This window comes from Miscanthus floridulus, chromosome 9 (assembly GCF_019320115.1).
Source record: "Miscanthus floridulus cultivar M001 chromosome 9, ASM1932011v1, whole genome shotgun sequence".
Taxonomy (NCBI): Eukaryota; Viridiplantae; Streptophyta; class Magnoliopsida; order Poales; family Poaceae; genus Miscanthus; species Miscanthus floridulus.
Genome location: NC_089588.1, coordinates 92,211,020 through 92,217,532, shown reverse-complemented (window position 1 = coordinate 92,217,532; position 6,513 = coordinate 92,211,020).

Below are 6,513 nucleotides of genomic sequence, written 5' to 3'. Positions count from 1 at the left end.
TTTCGTGGGGTGTCCTGCCCTCCCTTTTATAGACCAAGGGGGAGCAGGGGGTTTATAGATGGGAGAAAGAGGAAAAAACCTAAGGTGGAGGTCACCCTTCGAAGGCGCCAAACTTTCCCTTTCCCTTGGACCTGTATCACTGTCATGGCAGACCATGCCAGGGATGGCATGTCCACTGACCCTGACAGGGCCATGCCCTAGCCTTGCTTTAGCGAGGGGTTATGTCCCACCCTCCCCGACAGACGGCGTGGGGTGTTAGGGTGCCGAGCCATGACTCTACGGGGGGTAGATGGGGAAATGACTATACGCCTGTTACTATAGATGATGTGAGCTCTTCCTTGGATTGTAGCGGTTGTCGTATGCCTTGTTAGTATCCGCGCCCGAGGGCTGAAGGCGGCGCCTACTACACTGTGGGACAAAACTCGGCGCCTACAACACTATTCAGGCATTGTTATGTCGGAAAGGGGCTTAAAGCGCCCGTCCCATCGTATCCTAACGGTACCTTCCTGTAGGTGCGCAGGGCATGGCCCTCGACACTGCGGTTGACTTGAATGTCCTATCGTACCCTGTGCTCATCTTTATGAAGGATCAGGGTGCAGTCGTCAGGCGAGGCGAAGCTAGTCCTCAGTCGTCGGGCGAGGTCGAGCTCACCCTCGGGCGTCGGGCAAGGCGAAGCCTAGCCCCCGGACGTCGGGCAAGGTGGAGCCCACCCTTAGCCATCTGGCGAGATAGAGCCTAGCCCTCGAGGGTCAAGCGAGGTCGAGCCCACCCCCAGGCATCAGGCAAGGCAGAGTCTAGCACTTAGCCATCGGGCGAGGCAGAGTCTGCCCCCGGACGTTGGGCGAGGCAGAGCCCGCCTTTAGCCATCGGGCGAGGCGGAGCCTAGCCCTCTGACGTCTAGCGAGGTAGAGCCCGTCCTTAGCCATCGGGCGAGACAGAGCCTTGCCCTTGGGGGGTCGATCGAGGTAGAGCCCGCCCTTGGACGTTGGACGAGGCGGAGCCAGCCCTTAGCCATTGGGCGAGGTGGAGTCTAGCCCTCGATGGTCGGGGGAGGCGGAACCAATCTTCCATCGTTTAGGCAAGAAGTGCAGTAGTGTTCTTGTCTAGCCAGAAGTGTCAACGTTCGATGGTTATTAGTTCCACCTCATTGGGTACCCCAGTATTAGGTCCCCGACAGTAGCCCCCGAGCCCCCAGGTGATTCAGACAGAATCGCCTAGGGGTGTTTTGACCTGCCAGAGTTAATTCGCTAGAGGATGCACGCGAGCGCACCCGACGGGTGTAGCCCCCGAGCCCCAGGGTGATTCGGGCAGAATCGCTCGGGGGGTATTTCAATTCGCTAGAGGGTGCGCACGAGCGCACCCGTCGGGTGTAGCCCCCGAGCCCCCAGGTGATTCAGGCAGAATCGCCGGGGGGTATTTCAATTCGCCAGAGGGTGCGCGCGAGCCCACCCATCAAGTGTAGCCCCCGGATGATTCGGGCAGAATCGCCCAAGGGGTAATTTCGGACCCTTCGCGGGTAAGGCTGTGAGATTCGGTTTTTGCAACTGCATAGTTTTAAGGTAACCGTGGTATGCCGTTTGCAGGGATTTCGTCCAGGGTCAGCCTGGCTGGGGCTTGACTGTGGGTCGAGGCCGCACTGATGCTTGTATTCCTGAGTCCTGGTCACTTGTAGGCCCGTCCCTCGTTGGGACGGCTGTCAAGACTGTCGGGCCGGCCATTGGACTTTCTGGGCCTAGACGGACCGGAGAAGAAACTTTTTAACCTGTATCCCCTCTGTGGGAAAAGAGTCTAATTCGCTTGGGAAGGCGAACGATCTGGCGCAATTTTGGTGGGAAGGGATAGGGATCGCGGGTGCGTATCCCACGATGTGACGCGGTGGCGTGTCGTGGCAGGCTTGGAGATCGAGGTGGACGGTTGCCCTTCTCGCATCCATCGCCCCTATAAAACCACGGGGTTTGCCCCCAGGGTTTCGTACTTTGCCTCCTCGCCTTCGCATCTACATCCTCCGCCACCAGTCGCCTGAGCCTCCCGCACCCGTATTGCTGCCGCCATCAAGCTCACATCTACATCGCCGCCGCCATCGAGCTCGCAACCACTTTCTTTCCCGCCGTTTCATTGGAGCCGTGGTGCAGATCCAACATTGCCCCTCGACGCCTGGAAGGCCTCGTCCGTCGTGGCCTCCTCCACCCATTGTCCGCCATCGAGGAGTGGCAGCTGCCTAGTGATGAGGACAAGCCATCGCTGCCCGAAGGGTATGTCGTGTCATTTGCTCTCTTTCACGAGTGGGGATTCACCGTACCTGCTCATAAGTTTATTCCGGGGCTGTTGGAGTACTACCAAGTTTAGTTGCAACACCTTAATCCCAATGGGATCCAGCATATTGCGGCATTCGTCGCCCTGTGTGAGGGGTTCCTAGGATTAGTCCCCACTTTGATCTGTGGCGGCACTTCTTTGCCGTCAACCTGTTGAAGAAGCGGGTCAGGAAGCAAGAGCTGAGCATGCCGATGGGATGTGCCAGCATTCATCTGCGCAACAACCAGGCGAATGACTACCCATTGATGCGTCTGTCGACCTCCAACAAGGGGTGGCATTCGTAGTGGTTTTACGTCAAGGACGACGTGGCCACCCCCTTGCCAGTGTACTTTGGGTGCCTTATTGAATAGGTCCCGGGGACGTGGAAGTGGGGTGTCCCGGACAAAGATAAGAAGAGGATCAAGGACCATCTCACCGCCCTCTAAATTCTAAAGGATAGGGGTGTGAAGGGATCGGGGATCATTGGTGCCTACCACACATGGAGGGTGGCGCGCGCTGATGAGCCACGCACTCCCCCTATACCTGATGGCGCCTAGGGCATCGTTTGAAGGGACGGCGCTCTCCGACGAAGTGCTCCCCCCACCGAAGTGGCGCAACGGATCAAGGAGGCGATGAAGCCTTCAAAGGACACCACCAGCGTTGTCCTTGACTTCATATATCTGGTGCCGGGACATCCTCCAATGCGGTCAGAACCGGGGTTCGTTGATTTCGTAAGTTGCCCTTTCCTGCGCTTTCTCTTTACTTGAATTTCTGACCCCTTGATGCTGACCTCGAGATAGCGGGACCAGCCAAAGAGACTCGTCCTCAGAGATAGCCCGGCTCCGCTGCCGAAGGACCAGATCCTGGCGGTAGCGAATCACACCGCGGCTGAGTGGGATAAGAGGACGAGGGAGCTCAAGAAGAAGGAGTTGATACGAAAACAACAAGCATGAGATTGAGGAGAGGAGACACGTAGTGACGATGACGACGACGATGACGAGTTTGATGAGGTAGCAGCTGACGTGGATTGGGATGTCCTGGAAGGCGAGGATTCATTGACAGGCACCCAATTGTCCACGTAGGGACCCTTCCCATTCCACATGGGGGGGAAAGTGAGTCCGTGAGGTCGGTGGAGCCGGGCCCGTCCTTGGGTCTAGTGGGAGCCGGTGGATCCGCCGCCACACCCAGGGTGCCGGTGGAGGATCGATGGATGGGAGGAGGCGGATCTGCCACCGCCACCGAGGTGCCGATGGAGGGGGGGCGGCTCCGTCGCTGCGCCCTTGGAGACAAGGGAGATGAGCCCCCCTACCCAGGAGCAGGGGGCAGGCTCAAAACGGTCCCACCTAGACGAGTTGGAGCAGGGGTCCGGGGGTTCATCCCCGAAATGTTCCCACCGCCCAAAGGCACCAGAGTAGGTCACTGATTCCCCTATTTTCCCCCCTTTTTATTTTTCTGTTTTGACCTTATGCCTTTTACCTCTTGCAGATTCTTGCGACGGGGCCGCTCTCTAGGGCTAGCACCCAAGAAGAGCCTTGCCCTTCAGGTGGGACAGACACCGTTGCCCGACGTCGCTCCTGCTTCGGGCAGGAGTGGTGCTGATGTTGTGGCCTCGTTGGCTGATCTAGCGCCTCCTACGGTGGCACCCACGCCCTTGGTGGTTGCCAAGCAAGCGGCGGTGGAGGTGACTCCGCCATCTACGTCGGAGCGAACAGAGCTGCTGCTGGTGCTGGTGGCATCCTCCATGGTGAGCGTGGCACCGCAAGCCGAGGGTCCGGTGTCACCAGTGGAGGTGGCCACGACCACGCCAAGCCAGGAGCAGCCGGATGCAGCCACGGTGGCATCTAAGGGGGTGGCGGAATCCGTGCTTCCAGCGTCCCAAGCGATGGCGCCAGATGCGGGCTGGACGGAGGAGGACAATGCTAGAGGGTCCCCAACCCTGACGAGCCAGGCACAGCCAGAAGCAGCCATGGTGGCGTCTAAGAGAGCAGCGCAATCCATGCCACCAGAGGCCCAGGTGGAGGTGACCACGACCATGGCAAGCCTGGCGCCACTGGATGTAGCCATGCTGGAGTCCGAGGGGGCGGCGCAATCCGTGCCATCGGCGGCCCAGGCTGCGGCGCCTGAGGCGAGCCGGACAGAGGAGGACATGGCCGGAGGGTCTCCGGGCATCATGGCGGTGGTGGAGAGGACCAATGGGGGGTCCCCCTCAGCCCTGGTGTCGGGGGGCAGCCGCTCACCCGCGTGGGGTGAGTCGCCGATCCACTGGATGAATCCCCAAGACCCGACGTTGACTCTCTTCTCGCTCGACGATGCTACTGAGAGCATAGAGCGGGGGAGTCTTGATGAAGGGATCTCGAAGATGATGGGTGTCCTAGATCAGGCCTAGGTCGTCGTGCGCGACATCATCGTTCCCAATGGTCGGGTATCCACTTGATCTTTTGTCTTGCTCTCTTCTTGTCTTCATGTATTTTTGTATTTTTGACACTGGTCTTCTTTTTAGTCCCTCATTGTTCGTAGCCAGGAGAAATCCTGGTTCCTTCATGAGCAAAAGGTGGAATGGGACCACCTCACCGAGGAGGCCCGGCTAGGCGAAGATTTGAGCGCCTAGCTCGCCGCTGCCCAACAGTGGGAAACCAAAGCATGTCGGGACGTAGAGGAGATCCATGGGATGTTTGAGGACCTATCGGCGAGGGTGAAGCAGGATGAGGAGGTGGCTGCCAGGGTATGAAATGAGTGGGACCAGCTGCTATAGAAGGACGCCGATGCCAGCTAGCGGGCCATCGAGCTCCTGGCGGAGCTAGAGATGGAGCGGAATCTCAAGCTAAAAGCCATGGATAGGTCCGTGGCGCTGTAGTAGAGAGTGAACCAGGATGCTGAGGTGATCGCCCAGCTACGTAGGGAGCGGGACGAGCTGCGCCGGACCAAAGAAAGACTTCGTTTGGAGCATAGCACGACCCGCGAAGAGCATGACCGGGCTATCTGTGAGCGCGATGAGGCACGTCGGGAGGCCGAGGCCCTCCGGGCGGATCTTGGAGATGCGATGGCCTGAAGGCTAGAGGCCGAGGAAATTTCTGTCGGGCTAGGCACGGAACTTGCCGAGGTGCGGGGGATTCTTTTGGTCGAAAGCGATCAGCATGATCTTCTGTGCTCTACCATCGTGGTGCTCTGCGATGACCTGTAGGTGGCATAGGAGGAGGGGACCAGCTCCGTTACAACTCATGCCGCTGGTATCATGGCGTAGGTTGGCCAACTTGAGGAGGGCGCCTTTCATGCCGGGATCACCCAAGCCTTCACTGTTGCCCGTTCTCATTATGATCGGGAGATCAACTTGGTGGTAATGAGCCAAGGCTTCGCGCCTGGCTATGAAGACTCTGAGCTGGTTGAGATTGAGAAGGCGGTTTCTCCCTTTGCGCGGAACCTGGCGAACAGGCTGAAAGACATGGTTCTCCCTTCAAGGAAGTAGTTAGTTGAATAAGTTTGATAAACATTTATCTATAATATGTGGACAAGTGTCGGTACTTTTGTGTCTGAAAACAGATTCGTGACTTTGTTTCACAATTTTGTTTTGTTTGTTTGATCTTACCTTCTTCCCTTTTTGCAATGAAAAAATATTTATGCGATCCAACCCTTCTGCTCGTTAAGACTGTAGGGCCCGAGGTGTTTAGGGGAAATTTTGATTGTGCTGGTGAGCAAAATTACCGTAGCCGTCTAGGCGTGGGCTTTTTGTGGTCTTACCTATCTGTTCCCCCGAACCTTGCCGCTAGTCTCAACATGAGGAAAATGTCTGATGTAATGACTGTTTCAAAAAAAGAAAGGAGGTACTTGTACCTTTATTAGCCCCCGAGTGAGATCTGACCCCTTACGATCGCTGGGGCTAGATGTTACTAGAGACCAGAGCGAGGGTAGCGAACTTACTCTTGCATTCGTACGTACTCCTTACTTAGGATTTTGGTGATCACTGCGTGACCGTTCGTTTGGCCTTATCGCTGGCCCGGCCTTCCCCGAGCCCCCGTGCATGGTGGGGATTCGGTCAAGGGCTAACTCGTTTTGTGACCATCGCCCCATCCACGGTTTTTTGCAACTGGAGGGGTCGAGGCGATGTTGCTTGCCTCGGCTACTCAAGTGATGTGCCTGATGAGCTCGCTAACAGGGATGTTCGAATGGAATCCAATCCCACTGCTTTGCGATAGGGTCGGCAAAGTTCTCGGGCAGCATTCCGTT